Source organism: Lipotes vexillifer, unplaced genomic scaffold, assembly GCF_000442215.2.
Source record: "Lipotes vexillifer unplaced genomic scaffold, Lipotes_vexillifer_v1.1 scaffold1491, whole genome shotgun sequence".
Classification (NCBI taxonomy): Eukaryota; Metazoa; Chordata; class Mammalia; order Artiodactyla; family Lipotidae; genus Lipotes; species Lipotes vexillifer.
This window is the reverse complement of record NW_006771679.1, coordinates 407,727-425,516: the sequence shown is the minus strand read 5'-3', so window position 1 is coordinate 425,516 and position 17,790 is coordinate 407,727.

Genomic DNA, 17,790 nt, shown 5'->3' with positions numbered 1-17,790 from the left:
CACTTTAAATATGTGCTGCCACTCCCTGCTGGCTTGCAGAGTTTCTGCTGAAAGATCAGCTGTTAACCTTATGGGGTTTCCCTTGTATGTTATTTGTTGTTTTTCCCTTGCTGCTTTTAATATATTTTCTTTGCATTTAATTTTTGATTGTTCACTTAATATGTGTCTTGCTGTGTTTCTCCTTGAATTTATTCTGTATGGGACTCTCTGCGCTTCCTGGACTTGATTATTTCCTTTACCATATTGGGGAAGTTTTCAAATATAATCTCTTCAAATATTTTCTCAGTCCCTTTCTTTTTCTCTTCTACTTCTGGAACCCCTATAATTCAAATCTTGGTGCATTTAATGTTGTCCCAGAGGTCTCTGACACTGTCCTCAATTCTTTTCATTCTTTTTCCTTTATTCTCCTCTGTGGTAGTTATTTCCACTATTTTATCTTCCAGGTCACTTAACCGTTCTTCTGACTCAGTTATTCTGTTATTGATTCCTTCTAGAGAATTTTTAATTTCATTTATTGTGTTGTTCATCATTGTTTGTTTGCTCTTTAGTTCTTCTAGGTCCTTGTTAAACATTTCTTGTATTTTCTCTCTCCTATATCCAAGATTTTGGATCATCTTTACTATCATTACTCTGAATTCTTTTTCAGGTAGACTTCCTATTTCCCCTTCATTTGTTTGGTCTGGTGCATTTTTATCTTGCTCCTTCATCTGCTGTGTGTTTCTCTGTCTTCTCATTTTGCTTAACTTACTGTGTTTGGGGTCTCCTTTTCACAGGCTGCAGGTTCGTAGTTCCCATTGTTTTTGGTGTCTGCCCCCAGTGGCTAAGGTTGGTTCAGTGGGTTGTGTAGGCTTCCTGGTGGAGGGGACTAGTGCCTGTGTTCTGTTGGATGAGGCTGCATCTTGTCTTTCTGGTGGGCAGGACTGCCTCTGGTGCTGTGTTTTGGGGAGCCTGTGACCTTATTATGGTTTTAGGCAGCCTCTCTGCTAATGGGTGGGGTTGTGTTTCTGTCTTGCTAGTTGTTTGACATGGGTGTCCCACACTGTAGCTTGCTGGTCTTTGAGTGGAGCTGGGTCTTAGCATTGAGATGGAGATCTCTGGGAGACCTTTCATCGTTTGATATTAAGTGGAGCCAGGATGTCTCTGGTGGACCAATGTCCTGAACATATCTCCTCCACCTCAGAGGCACAGGCTTGACACCTGGCTGGAGCACCAAGATCCTGTCAGCCACATGGCTCAGAAGAAAAGGGAGAAAGAAAGAAATAAAAGTAAAATAAAATAAATTTATTAACATAAAAAATAAAAAATATGTTAAAAATTGGGCTTCCCTGGTGGCACAGTGGTTGAGAGTCCTGCTGCCGATGCAGGGGACATGGGTTCGTGCCCCAGTCCAGGGGGATCCCACGTGCAGCGGAGCGGCTGGGCCCGTGAGCCATGGCCATTGAGCCTGCGCGTCCAGAGCCTGTGCTCCGCAACAGGAGAGACCACAACAGTGAGAGGCCCGCATACTGCAAAAAAAAAAAGAAAAAATGAACAGACAGAACCCTAGGACAAACAGTAAAAAAATAAGCTATACAGACAAAATCACACAAAGAAGCATATACATACACACTCACAAAAAAAGGAAAAGAAAAAAATATATTTATCTATATATAAAAGAAAGGAAGAGAGCAACCAAGTCAATAAACAAATCTACCAGTGATAATAAACTTTAAATACTAAACTAAGATAAACATAAAACCAGAAACAAAGTAAATGCAGAAAGCAAACCCCAAGTCTACGTTTGCTCCCAAAGTCCACTGCCTCAATTTTGGGATGATTCTTTGTCTATTCAGGTATTCCACAGATGCAGGGTACATCAAGTTGATTGTGGAGATTTAATCACTGGTCCTGAGGCTGCTGGGAGAAATTTCCCTTTCTCTTCTTTGTTTGCACAGCTCCTGGGGTTCAGCTTTGGATTTGGCCCTGCCTCTTTGTGTAGGTCATTTAAGGGCATCTTTTGGGAAGTCTGAGGTCTTCTGCCAGCATTCAGTAAGTGTTCTGTAAGATTTGTTCCACAGGTAGATGTATTTCTGATGTGATTGTGGAGAGGACGGTGATCTCCACATCTTACTCCTCCTCCATCTTGATGTTCTTCTCATCCTAGTTATTTTTAATAATATCCCTGAAACATGCAAATTTTTATCTTTCATTTTGAAGCCTTCCAAGAACTTTTGTTTTGTTCATCGTGAAGGTGGACCAGATGCATCTAAGATTCTTCCTATTTCTATTCTTCTATGATGTGAGTTCATGTAATCTACCAGGCATTTACTAAGCATTCACTGTGTACAAACAACATACAAGGTGTCTTGAGGTATCGAAAAAGAGAAAGTCTTTGAGAAACTTACTCTACCTGTTTTGGAGACAATTTTACACGTATACACACAACGAGAGTACACACCTCTTAAATTTCCCCAGTCTTATCAGCTGTCGACCTCTCACCTAAAAGTTGTCAAACACCTTTCTGTTTTCCTTTGCCCAAAAGCCCTATTATCACTGAGTTCCAAGTCTTTACTAACTGCCAGTATTATATCAGAGACTCTTGACTCTTTCACTATTCTTGAGACACTTCAGGTCGACTTTTTAGGTAGGAAAATTACTGAGATCTTACCATTTGATCCTCACAACAGTACAGTGTTCCTAGGGACACTAATGCAATTTTTTATTTATTCATTTATTTGACACCTTCAGGAGCTTTTTTTCTGAGCTTATAGTGTTCACAGGGCTGAGAGTCTAATGAGAGACTGGCAGTTCTAACAAAGTGGGAACAACAGGAGCTTTAGGAGCCAGAGGAGGAATCTCTATTTCAGGGAACAGTGTCACGAGCATGGAGGCTTTGGGTAGTACTGGACCCAAGCTGAGGTGGGAACAGGAGCATGCACTGATTGACTGCGTGGAGAAGGGGAAGGAGAAAGAATGAAAGTGCATTCCAGACAAAGAAGACAACAGTTACTCAACAAATATTTTTGTTAGACACTAGAAACCCAGAGGTGCCAATATAATGCATTAACGATATTGGTGCCCAGGGCTACGAAGGCAAAGAACAGATTATAGCATAGCAACAGCTACTTCTGAATACCATTCTGTGCCAGGTGATGTTCTAAGCACTTTACTTAATATAACTACTTAATTCTCAGAAAAACAGATGAGGAAACAGACTCAGAGAGGCCAAGTTGCTTGCCTGTGACCATATACCTGTTAAAGAATAGAACCACTTCCAATTCAAGCCGACTGGCTCTTAACCATGAAAAGATGGTGGCCTCTCCTCTCATACCAGATAGGAACCAGGGGTGTGTGCTCGAGGTGATGGCGGGGGGGTGGTGGATAGATCAGGGAAAGTTTTTATTAAATAATTGGTAGGGTTTAGCCAGATAAGGAGAAGGGGCAAATGTGTGCCAGCGAAAGTACAGCTCTGGTGGGTAAACTCCTTCTCTGAACTCTGCACCCACCATAGAGTCTATTATAGAAATGCAACCCTGAACTCTTATAGAAATGAGGCTGCAGAGCATTTTGGCTTTTATTCTAAGAACAAAGAGAGCCCAAATAAAAGTCTTCAGAAAAACAGAATTAAATTTATACTTTGAAGAGATTATTATAGCTGTTGAATAGAGAATACATTGGATTGGGACAGAGTGGGTACAAGAAAACTACAGCGGACTTTTGAACAACACGGGGGTTAAGTAAGGGTGCTGACCCTCTGCACAGTCGAAAATTCAAGTATAACTTATAGTTAGTCCACTACAAATGCAGTTACTCTGTATCTGCAGTTCTGTGTCCTTAGATTCAAACAACCTGGGATCGTGTACTAATGTAATATTTACTATTGAAAAAACCCTGCATGTAAGTGGACCCAGGAAGTTCAAACCCATGTTGTTCAAGGGTCAACTATAGCTGGAAAGCTATTTTAGTAATTCCAATATATGAGATGCCGGCTTCCATCAGCGTGGTGGCATAGAAAGGGAGTAGACAGATTTGAAAAAATATATAGGAGGTAAAAAAATTAGGAGGTGACCCTGAAAAAGGAAACACAGGAGCAGAAACGGGTTTTCAAGGAAGAGCATGTCATGACCACCTGGTTCTATATGACTCCAGTGAAGCGGGTGTGATGGCATAGGTAGGTTTATAGGAGATGGGAAGAGAGAGAAGGCAGGTCCCAATCCATGAAAGGCCTTATCTGTTAAGGTAAAGAGCATAAAGTTCCTCCTGAAAGCTAAGAGGTGCCACTAAAGGTTTTCTTTCTGTATAGCTTGCTTTTTTATACAATTTTTTAAAACTTTGGAATAGTTTTAGATTTACAGAAAAGTTACAAAGATAATACAGAGAGTCCTCGTATACTCTCACCCAGTTTTCCCTAATGTTAACATCTTACATAATCATAGCACATTTGTCAAAACTAAGAAACCAACATTTACACTTGACTACCCACTAAACTCCAGATTTTATTCAGGTTTCACCTGTTTTTGCACTAATGTCCTTTTCCTGTGCCACAGTCTCATCCAGGGTACCACATTATATTTTCATAATCACGTGTCCTTAGGCACCTCTTGGTGAAAGCACTTTTCCAATCTTTTCTTGTTTTTCATGACCTTGACAGTTTTGAGGAGTACTGCTCTGATGTTTTGTAGACTGTCTCTCAATTTGGTTTGCCTGAAGTTTTTCTCATGATTAAATTGAAATGTTACAAGACTTTAAGAATAGGAACGTGACGAATTCCATTTTCATTTAGAAAGCTCGCTTTGGACATTGAGCGAGAACTAGAGTGTTGGTTTCTAATTTAGTGATAATGCTTTCTGCAATGTGAGACTTGAGGTGATTTCTGAACTTTCATCTCTGTAATTCTTTCATCTTGTTTCAATGCTTTATATGGAATGCAGGTCATTTTATTTTTGAAAAACAAAAGAGTGATTTTTCTTTCAAAAGAAAAACTGGCAGCAAACAAATAATATGTCAGCAGTGATTAATTCTGAGTGATTAGAATATGGATGATGGTTATTCTCTTCTCTTGGATTTTTCTCTATCTTTAAAAATGCCAAAAGTTAAAAAAGGAAGAGGAAAAATTTTTTTAAATGATGCTAGAAAATAAGAAGGAGGAGGAGAGGATGGGAAGCAGAGGATCAGATAAGAGACTATTGCAGGAAACAGTTCAGGTGAGAGGGATGCTGGAGGCTTGAACTTGGCAGTGAAAAGATGGAAGAGATACTCAGTAAATGGAGTCCAGAGGCCATGGTGACTGATTGGATATGGGGCTCAGGAAGAGGGGAGAGCCTCTGGTTTCTGTCCTAGCAACTCATGGTGGTAATGCTACTCATAGAGCCAGGGAACCCCAAAGGAATAGCAGGTTTGGTGAGTAAGGAATGACTTTAGTTGTAGACATGCAGGCAGTGGGACGTCGCATCTGACACTATTGCCTTTTCTTCATTTCTTTTTGACCCTATGTTTTTAGAATACATTCTTTCTATTTTTTTTCCCCACAAGTCTCAGACCACTTATTCAGTATCTTTTTCTAAAATTCTCATTATGCCTCTTGTAGAACCCAGGTATTCCTAAAATAGTCATTGTTCAGATTGTACCCCTCTGTTTCTAGATTCATGACCATTATTTCTAGATTCATTGAACAATTCTAGTATGAGAGTGTTTCGTGTTTGGTAATTGCAGTCACTGTTGCTTTTGTTGTGGTCATCCATTTACAATGCTTGGTGTCAGTTTGTATATCTGTTGTAAAAATTAAAAAAAGTAAAAAAGAATTCTAGACTGTCAAAACTAAGAACCGAGATAGGTATGAACTAAACTATAGATTTTATTCAGATTTCCCCAAGTTTTAGACTAACATCCTTTTTTTCTTTTCTGTACCAGGATTCCGTAACTTTCCCTATTTCTCGTGGCAAAAGCAGAGTGAAAAGATTTCGCTCTACCTTTGCCACGTCCCAGAAATATGAGCTTAGGACTAAGTTAAACACTCTGAAGATGCTTCTTCATTCATGAAATAAGAATAATAGTAATACCAGCTCTGCCTTATTCAGAGTGATTTTGTGAAAATCACAAATGTGGAGTATGGGTGCTTAGTCTGTTGAAGCTACTAAAACAAAATACCAGACAGGATGGCTGATAAACAACAGAAATTCATTTCTCACAGTTTGGGAGACTGGAAGTCCGGGATCTGGGTACCAATATGGTCCGGTGAGGGCCCTCCAGGCCACAGACTTCTCATTGTATCCCTCACATGGGAAGGAAGGGGCAAGGGAGCTCTCTCGGGTCTCTTTTATAAGGGCACTAATCCCACTCCATTTGCTCCATCCTCATGACCTAATCATTTCCCAAAGTCCCCACCTCCGTGTACCATCACCTTAGGGGTTAGATTTCAATACATGAATCTGGGACAGGCACGTTCAGACCACAGCAGGTACCCCAAAATACTTTAAAATATTTAAAGCTGCACAGACATAGGGCATACGATCTTTCAAGTTAAACACTGGCTTTCATTTACTGCTAACAGGAATAGAACTAACATATGGGTGACTGACAAGATCAGATAATCAAAACATTATGTATACTTGGCTTAGAAACGTATTATTGAAGCATGTTTACATTTAAATATGGATGTGTCTAATATTCTGGCAATTTGGTTCAAACAAAATACTGATGCCGGGTCTTCCCTGGTGGCGTAGTGGTTGGGAATCTGCCTGCCAATGCAGGGGACGTGGGTTCAAGCCCTGGTCTGGGAGGATCCCACATGCCACGGAGCAACTGAGCCCGTGCGCCACAACTACTGAGCCTGCGCATCTGGAGCCTGGAGAGGCCGTGACAGTGAGGGGCCCGCACACCGCGATGAAGAGTGGCCCCCACTCGCCGCAACTAGAGAAAGCCCTTGCACAGAAACGAAGACCCAACACAGCCAAAAATAAATAAATTTATTTAAAAAAAAAATACTGATGCCAAACTGAAGATCCAATACAGAAGGTGTTAATATGTCCAGTCTTCTCTTTCTCAGCTTCTCTCTGTAAACCAGTCCATCCTGGGAACTGTCCTTCACCACCAAGGACACCTACCTTTTCTCCCGTACTCCATCAGATGGCTTCAACATGTGGGTTCCCAAAAAAGCCACTCAGTGAGGTGCAAAGTAATAGAGGAACTGCATGAAAGGTTCACAAAATCTTTACAGTAACTATTTAAACTTGCCCCTGAAAAACAAATTAAGCCAAGTTTTACACAAGCTGCTAAGACGGACAGTAGGATGTGCTTGCATCAATAATGTGGATTATCCATCAGAAGAAAACTATTTCATATCTGCAGTTAACTATACCGTGTCAGCCTCGTCACACACTTCCCTCTCTCAGCATTTGACCGGCAGGATAGTTCCCCTTAAATGCCTCTATATCAAATGAAACAATAATATCTGAAATTTCAAGCTAAATTTACAGCCTGTCTCGAGCAAAGGTATAAAATTCACAGCAATAGACTTCTGTTCTAAACCCACCTGAGGCTTCTTCTCTGATCTATTGTCTTATTTTCCCGTCTCAGTTTTCTTAAATCTAATTTTTACTTATTTTGATCTTATGATATATGTGCCTTCATAAACTATCCTTGGAAAGTACTCTTTTATGATATACATCTTAGCAAACTATCTTCATACATCCTTTTAAAAACAAGACAGGGCTTCCCTGGTGGCGCAGCAGTTAAGAATCCACCTGCCAATGCAGGGGACACGGGTTTGAGCCCTGGTCTGGGAAGATCCCACATGCTGCAGAGCAGCTAGGCCCGGCTGCTACAACTACTGAGCCTGTGCTCTAGGGCCCACAAGCCACAGCTACTGAGCCCATACACCACAACTACTGAAGCCTGCACTCTTGGAGCCCGTGCTCCACAACAAGAGACGCCACTGCAATGAGAAGCCCGTCCACACAACTAGAGAAAGCCCGCACGCAGAAACGAAGACCCAACGCAGCCAAAAATAAATAAATAAAATTTTTTTAAAAAAGATAAAGTAAAATAAATAAATGAATACGAACAAATAAACAAATAAATCTGTCTTTATGTTCTCTTTTCTTTTCAAAAATTCACCTTTCCCAGGGAATTCCCCAGCAGGTCCAGTGGTCAGGACTCTGCATCTTCACTGCAGAGGGCCCGGGTTCAATCCTTGGTCGGGGAACTAAGACTCCACAAGCCGCATAGAGTGGACAAAAAAAAAAAGAGAGAAATGTTTTGGAGCTAGATAGAGATGATGGCTGTATAACACTGTGAATGCACTAAATGCCCCTGAATTGTTCATTTTTAAATCGTTTATGTTATGCTATATGAATTTCACCTCAATAAAATTTTTTTTTTAATAAACTCTTCTAGCAAGTCCATCAGCCTCCAATATCTGCCTATTCCATTCTACTCTGATCCCCTGCTGACAGTTTCATCTTCCTGGAACATCACTTTCATTAGGAAGACACTATGGTTTCCCTTTCCATCAAGGTTAAACTCATCTGCCTTCAATGATCAGGGTCCCCAAACTAATTTTCCATAAATGCCACTACACATCATGCACATCTCCTCAAGAAATTTCAAATGTGGCCTCTCATTTCTCGGGCCTGTAGTCTCAATCTCTACCTAAATTCTCCATTGACCATCTTTCATCTTATTCTAGCTTCTCTATGGATCACTCACATCTCCCTTCTCTGAACTCTTTATGCATTCAGAGTTCTAAAGAATGTAGTGCTTTCATTTGATATGTAAAATAGGTATTACCTAACTAGAGCCTAAGTTCTTTTAAGGCTAAATATCATGTCAGAGACGTCATTGATTCTCATGCTGCCTGCTTCACTTTCGGAAATCTAGGAAGGACTGAAGAAATGCTTCATTGATTACTCATTAACTACTGCTCCGGAAAGTTAATCATCTGTTTCTCTTTCTGCTAAGCCATAGTATACCCTTTGTTTGGAACCATCCCCAACCTGCTCTGTGAAGTCTTCTCTTTCCATTCCTTATATAGCAAGAAATAGCTTCTCTAATTTAGGGGAAATTGACTATATGCCATCTAACAAAGAAGCACCATTAAGACACAGGCTCAGGATCTTTGAGATAGGATAAACATGTCAATTTACATTAACCATCTTTCCTTCACAGGGAATTCCTGAAGCCACACTCCTTACATTTGCTGTGTTCTACGGAAAGAACAGATAGTCATAGGTGGGAAGACTGATCGATATCTATGGAATAATGCTTAGGAAAAACACTTCAATATATGCCCCCCTCAACTAAAAAATAAACAAAACCAAAAATAAATCATTAATTGAAAACACCAAATTCTTTTGTCCAACCAACTAGTCTTTTACAGCCCTGTTCACCCTCCCTTGTCCAACATATTTATCACGTGGCATAAGGGGAAAAGCATTACTGTGCTGAAGCTTATGTAAGAGGTTATGGTTGGGTAAAAGGAGGACATATGGAAATCAGTTAAAGTAAGAGTTCAAAGAGTGAAGCTGGAATTAGGGGAGAGATTTTACCTCTAGACTTAGGACATCCCAACGCTTAAATTTTTTACAAGCTTAGCTAAGAATAAAGACAAGCCTAACAGGTCTTCCAATTTTAAGTAGCTTTCCTTTCTGAGAAGCAAGAGTGCTACACTCTATAACAAAGGTAGAGGTAGATTGAGAGTAGGAGCAAATATATATATATCAACACCCAATAGTTATAGATCCAAACACAGTGGGAATCTGATAAGTGTTAAAATCAGCATAAGAAAGAGATTCCAATTATCTCTAACATCATGATCATATCATCATGTTTATATAATACGTGTTGGTAAGTCCATAAACTTTGTTGTTTTGTACATTTATATATTTATTTTTTCTCCTGATTGAAGCTTTTTTTTTTAATGTATTTTTTATATTTTCATGAGCAATTCCACTTTGGCTTCAGAACAACATTTTTCCACCCACATGGAAAACCCTGCCAAACCTTCAAGGTTTTGCAATATTCTTTTGTAGTATTCCTTTTATCAGGGAATCAAGCAAATATTAATTTTTTTTCTAAAGAGAGAACTATGCTTCCCTGGCAAGCACCTAAGTTACAGTGTGATATAATATGAACTATCAACACATTCTGTATGTTCTCCAAAGACTTCAAGCAAGATACCATGGTAGCTGTTAACTTCAATGAAAGGTGTATGTGTGGAATTAAGGGGCCGAACCTGGCTCAGAGCCCTTAAGCATTTTCATGAACAAATACATAATTTAAGACTCTTGTTATCTTTTTTTCCTGGCCAGTTCATATGATGAATCACTTCATTTTTCACAAGCCTAGGACTCCTAAGATGCAGTGGTTCTTAGATATCCTGCAGTGGGACCCTTTATTCAACACAGAATACCTTTACCATGGAAAACCAGACAGGTTTGAAAGCAGAGATGACCTAGTCTCAATTCACTGACAGGACATTAGCCCTAGAAACTACAAAGTGCCTTTATTTCTTGAGGTTTAAATTCGTTGAAAAGCCACCATGGCAGTGGTTTGAAAGAGAAGAAAGAGGACTGTGGAAGAAACAGAAGAAAAAAAATCAAAGAAGGAGGAATGCCAAGGAATTTAGTCTCTAGGACACACTTTGAGGCTTGAGATAGCACACCCAAGTTTGATTTCTCTCCAAACTCCTGGATGGAATTGCACTTGTGGAAATCCTGGCTCACATGTGCCCTCCTGGAAAGTTAATGTAGCTTAAAATTTAAGATTGTTTTAGTCTTTTTTTTTTTTTTTTTTTTTTTGGGGTACGCGGGCCTCTCCCTGTTGTGGCCTCTCCCGTTGCGGGACACAGGCTCCGGACGCGCAGGCTCAGCGGCCATGGCTCACGGGCCCAGCCGCTCCGCAGCACGTGGGACCTTCCCGGACTGGGGCACGAACCCGTGTTCCCTGCATCAGCAGGCGGACTCTCAACCACTGCGCCACCAGGGAAGCCCTGTTTTAGTCTTAAATACCAGCAACATGAAACCAATACCAATTAGAAACCAGAAAAAAGGAAATGAGATTTTTTGGCCAAAACCACAAGTGACACTATGGGCAACACAGCTCGGGGCTCACCAAGGAAAGGATTATTGTCCCATGATTTAGACTAACAGATTCACACTCTAAAAGCCTCCCTGTCCTTTAATTAAAAGAAGCACATTTGGAGGATAGAAGTATGCCTATGCATAATGATTCATCCCAGAGCATATAATTTTAAGCCTGTAACTCATTATCAATTTAAATTATATAGGATCTGGAACGCTATGATAGATGCTAACACTGGCAAAGGAACGAAGCCTCACACTAGTAAGTCAGTGTGTGTGTGTGTGTGTGTGTGTGTGTGTGTGTGTGTGTATGTTGTGTGGTGTGTTGTGTGTTTGTCCCACCCATGAATATAATAGTATTGACAAATGACGCCATATGGAGCATTCATTTCTGAGGTTCCTTGTTTGACCAGGCCACAGTGGCTATTTGATCAAACTATTATAGGTATCCCTCTTTACCAATGAGGAAATCAAGATGAATAATGAAAGCTTTCTCAAGACCATACATAGAAACATGTAGTTTCCCTTCAGAAACTGAGCTCAGTCTTGGAAAGGAAGAAGTCACCCTGCATTCATCAGACCCATTTACCCATTCATTGCAAAATAGTAATCACATCCCACCAAGCAATGGTCATTCATTCATTAAGTAACCTGGCCCTACCTACTCATATGGAAACCTCTCTCAAAAAATGCAAGAGTTGGGGAGTTACCGAGTACAGAGTACCAGTGCTTCTGACTGGTATCTCCATGTCAAACTCCTTGTAAAAGTGGCGCAGTGGTTAAGAATCTGCCCGCTAATGCAGGCGTCACGGGTTCGAGCCCTGGTCCGGGAATATCCCACATGCCGTGGAGCAACTAAGTCCGTGCACCACAACTACTGAGCCCGCACTTTAGAGCCTGTGAGCCACAACTACTGAAGCCCACGTGTCTAGGCCCTGTGCTCTGCAACAAGAGAAACCACCGCAATGAGAAGCCTGCGCACCGCAACGAAGAGTAGCCCCCGCTCGCCGCAACTAGAGAAAGCCTGTGCGCAGCAACGAAGACCCAACACAGCCAATAATTAATTAATTAATTAATTAATTATTTTAAAAAACTATTGAAAGAAAAAAAGAATGAATGGGAAAAACCTGAGAGTAATGCAGTTCCTTCCCTTCATGGCGACCAGTATGAATTACCACTGTTTCCCAGAGTTACACATTCTGCCAGGAAGGGAAGGGTAGGGAGTATGACCGGGGACAGACTGGCATCCTACTCTATATGTAAATGAAGTCTACCTGATACTATTTTAGATGATTTGCTCGAACATAGGAAACTTGTTTTATTTAATACTTCTCAGTAGTCAGTGAGTTCATACCACAACACTCTGGAGAGATTATAAACTCTACTTAGTAGATGAGGACAAAAAACAAAGTGACTTGTTTTTGGTCATAATGTGAATCAATAGCAAACTCTGTGCAACTTTAAAAAGTATCAGTAAGGTTACCTTTCTACTCTTTTCGGTGTACAAGAAAGTCAAAGCATGGTCATAATCTCTTAGACTTTAGGGTCGAACATATTGCTGTAATGTTTGCTTCTCTGTAAGGTCAGTTTTCCATAGTTCAGATTTTTGTAAAGTGCAGCATGGTTATCACACGAAGGTAAGCAGATAGACAATACGTAAAGAATCTACTTACCTCCACTTTATAGGCATTTAATGGGGCAGTTGTATAACCTTTTAACAAATATTTATTGATTGAATTCAAGACAGTGGATTGACAATACACCAGTAAAATATTGCTAAACATAAGTATAGATTTTAGCTTAAAATAACAAAGAGATGGGGAGGCCTGAAGATGGGGGAAACATCAGTGAATTGGAGATTTAACAAATTTCTGGGAGACAGAAAGCGGGTGTAGCAGTGATAACTGATGAAGCCAATTGGTTTTGTCAGAGTATTAAAATCATAAAGTAAGAACAGGATACTATGGAAAGTGAAAACTAAGAAAATATGACAAAGATATAAGAATTAAAATATAATCATCAAACATATGATCCAGTAATTCCACTCATAGATATATATCCAAGAAAAATGAAAACATACATTCACACTAAAATTTCCACTTGAAAGTTCATAGTAGTATTATTTTTATAAAAAATAGTGGAAAAAACCCCCCAAATGTCCATCATCTGATGAATGGATAAACAAAATGTGTTATGTCCATACAACAGAATATTATTCAACCATAAACAGAAATGAAGTACTGACACATGCTACAACACAGCTGAGCCTTAAAAGTATTATGCTAGGTGAAAGAAGCCAGATGCAAAAAGCCTCATATTGGGGCTTCCTTGGTGGCGCAGTGGTTGAGAGTCCGCCTGCCGATGCAGGGGACACGGGTTCATGCCCCGGTCCGGGAAGGTCCCACATGCCACGGAGCAGCTGGGCCCGTGAGCTATGGCCGCTGAGCCTGTGCTCCGCAACCGGAGAGGCCACAACAGTGAGAGGCCCGTGTACCACAAAAAGAAGAAGAAAAAAAAAGCCTCATATTGTATGATTCCATTTATATGAAATATACAGAATATGCAAATCCATAGAGAAAAAGCAAATTAGTGTGTGCCAGGAGCTGGGGAAATGGAGAGTGTTTCTTTTTGTGGTGATGTAAATATTCTAAATTTTAAAAGTCCATAGTTGTGATAGTTACACAATTCTGTGAATGTACTAAAAGCCATTGAATTATTGTACACTTTAATGGATGAATAGTATAGTATGTGAATTATATCTCAACAAAGATAAAGATATAGATAGATATAAAATCATCAAACAAATAATCAAGAAAATATCCCAGAGCTGAATAACCAAAAAACACCCTCACTTAAATATGTCATTGGGAAATTTCCAAAATCCAAGAACAAAGTGAAGATTCTAAAATCGTATAGATTCTCATCTACAAAGGAATGAGACTCACTCTGGTGTTGGACTTCTCATTGACAGCACTGAACACCAGAAGACAGTGCTTTCAATGCTTGGAGGGAAAATGATTTCAATACAGAATCCTTTATATAATCAAACTATAAATCAAATAAAACTCAAGGAGGACTAAGAAAATTTCCCTCCCATATGTCCCTCTTTAAAGAGTTTCCTAAGGATGTGTTCCCACAAAATGTAGATGGAAAACCAAGAAGAAAGAAAATATATTTGGAAAGCAGAAAATTCAACCAAGTAGAACAAAAAGAAAGAAGTCTCAAAATGGTAGCTGTGAACCAGGTTTGTAAAGAACAACCATGCAGATTGCAATGAGAGGACAGAGGCTCTTAGAAAGTATCCAAGAACATTCCCTTTATTCCAGGAACTGGATACAACCTTTGAGAAAGAAACGCAACTTAAGCATGAGAGAAAGGTGGATAAAGATGTGAGTTTAAAAAGTCCTCATCTCCCATAATAGTCATTTCCATAACAGAAAATCAATTGAAAATCTAAAATAAAAAAGGAATAGAGAACTAAGTATACTATTCAGTGAAATGAAGGTAACCATCAGAAGAACTTAAATCAAAAAAGGTTAAAAATTAAATGTAGTTTCTTCTGGTAATCAAGATAAACGGTGGAGATAAGTGAGGAAAGGGGATGATTTTTTTTCTGCTTATAAACCCTTTTATAGTATTTTTTTAACCACAATTATGTATTATTTAGATTAAATCGTTTTAATATTTAAAAATAAAATGTATTCGCTTATCACTTACCACATGTAAAGTACTATGTTAAGGTATAAAGTGAGATACAAAGTTGAATAATTTATAGTTTCCATGGGGTGAAACCAAATATACACACCAACTATGGAACTTCTTTGTAAACTGAAGTAAATATTGTAAGAAATGTTACCCCTCCCCCCAAAAAAGGTGCAGTGGGTGATTAATTCTGCCCCCAAATAAAGCAAAGTTGTGTAAAAGAGGTGGCATATGAACTACACCCTAAAGTGTTGGTAGGATTTTGATGGATGGAGAAAGGAAAAAGTATATTCTAGTTTGTCCTAAAATGCATTCCACAAAAGGACAAACATTTTTAGACATTCCTAACCAAAAGCCAATTACACCTTCCAGGAAGGAGCTGTTATTTTTGAAATACTCATCTGAAGAGGAGAAGAAATATTCAGAATATTTCATGCTAAGCTCAGACTTACCTGTACCAGAAAGTATTTTCTGAGCTTATGAGTCACTTAGTTACTTAAAGATTAAAATCCTTAGAGAAACAAGATTATATTGTGTGTCAGTGACCATGAAGATTAAATTCATTTACCTAGAACAGTTTCTGTTGACTTAAATATGCTTTAACTTCTCTAATTCTGTAATAAAAATAGCAGAGCTTATTTCATGGAAAACGTTTGCATTGAACCATAGTTTGAGTGCTTTTTCCTTTTCATTTTTTTATTAGTGCATATTTTGGTAATTTCGAACTCCAAACTTAGATATTTATTGAAGGCTTAGATTCAGAACTAAATCTATTACTATCTGCACCAACAAACTTGCTCTAAATACTTTATTTATCATTGATTTTTTTTAAAGAAAAGAGATTTTTTTCAAAGCCAATTTGGAGTCAAAATAAGTGATCCACGTTAAGATTTATTGTCTTTTGCTATGAAGTCATTTGAAAAAAATCAAAAAACCTTTTGATTAAAACAAGTTTATTCTTGTTGTCAATTTTAAAAAAAAATTCTTGTCCTATTTTTTAGCACCTGTGTGCCTTTCACTACTTAAATATAAAACAAATTGCTACGAGGATGAGGGAGGAACCTAAATATTATAAAAGCTTAAAAAATAGATTTAATAATGATTTTTTTTCTTCATGAAGTTTCATTAAAATCTCCTCTGTCTCCTGTTTATACTTCCACTCTACGTGCTTAATCTCAACTGCTTTCACATATCAACCTCATTTACTCAGGCAGAGATAAGACTAGCAGGAAGAAAAAAAATGGACCTCAGTATTTTAAGTTGACAGATACTTATTGAGTGCCTATTTTGTACATAGAATTATGCTAGGTGCTCTGAAGAATACCAAAGTAGTATGAAATCTGATCTCCATTTTCAATCTTATGTAGAGAGATTAAATGAACACAAAATTGCGTGACAATGCCATATGGGAATAAGTGCCAATTGAAGGGGCACAGATGGCAACTGGCAGACTTTTGGGGAATGAAGGACTCAGGTGGAGCTGGAATGGAGTGAACTGATGGTCTCCAGGGAAGTTGTGGGCCTTGAGGGCTGAGTTTAAAGGGTCAGATGGGTAGAGAGAATCAGCAAGCTCAGGCCACGCAAAAGCCTATGACATGAGCACAATTGCAAAGACAGAAAGGAGTATATTGTATTTGAAATTCTAGTTTGACCAAGCTGGGCAAACTCTCAGGGAAGAGTGGGATAAGGTTGGAGTAGTTAGGAGTTGATCGGTAAGCAATTTTGGAAGTATTATGTTGGCAATAGGAAAGCATCGAAATGCTGTGAGATAGAGGATGACACAGCAAAACCAGCTTTTGAGTAGATTAATACTGCAAGCCTGTACAGAATAAGTATTAGGAGAAGCAGAGGATAGAAAATTATTCAACTTTCCAGATGTGAGGTGATGAGAATCTAAATTACAGTGGGAGAAGAAAAAGATAAAAAATAAAGAACAGATATGGAAAAAAAAATCAAACAACACATCAACAGGATTTGTTGTTGACCAATTTGAGAAAGCTCTTGGGTGTATATATAAATATAACTATAAATACCTCCAATCTCAACATGTTCAGACCTGAGCTTGGAATCTCCCCCCACCCAAACCTGATCTTCCTTCTGGTTTTTTTCCTCTCATTAAATGGTATCTTCATCCATGCAGATGCCCAAACCAGAAACCTAGACGGATGATGGTGCCAATCCTTCACTCTTCTTTTTTCTCACTCCTATCTCCAATCAAGTCCCAATATTCCTCTATTATTTCTCACACCTACCCACTTCTCTACTACTTTCTATTTTTCCCTGGTCCAGGCCACCAGATCTTGTCTAGGTCATCACAGGACTCCTAATCTGTCTTCTTGCCATTCACCCCAATGCTCCCCAATACATTCTTAAAACCATAGTTTGAATAATCTTTTAAAAAGTAAATCTGATCTGATAGTAGAAATATTGCAATTTAACCCATGCACACATGGAAACATAATGTAGCTTCTTTATTTTCTTTCATTTTCTTCATGGGTCCTCATCTCACAGAGTAGCAGAACAGAGTGGGAAGGACTTAAACTTGCCAATGGAAAGCACAACCATTTCTTCTGTTTTTAAGTCTCTTTCAAGTAGCTCAAACCTCCCTGGAGTGTGGTTCTCACTCACAGACTCCTTCTCTCTCAAATTTTCAACAAGGTTATCAATCTTAAATCTTCTGGGAATCTTCCTGCCACCCATCAAAAAGATAAGATTCCCCCCGGTAATTGTTCCTCCACAGTAGTTCCCTCTTCACACATCAGTCCACTAAGTCCACATATCCTTTACCTTGTGTAAGACTTGGCTTACTTGGAAATATCTAAATCAAGACTACTTCCTATCCAGGTGCAAGTTATGTAACTGATGTTGGTAATTTGTGACCTAGTGAACCCAGTCTGTTAGCTGCTTTATAGGCTTTAAAATGGTACATGGAGGCAGCAGTGAAGTGCTCTCCAAGAATTTTGAACAAGAATGTTAAGATTATCCTGTGAAAACTAGATACCTTTTGTCTTGTTTTTTTTTTTTTTTTTTT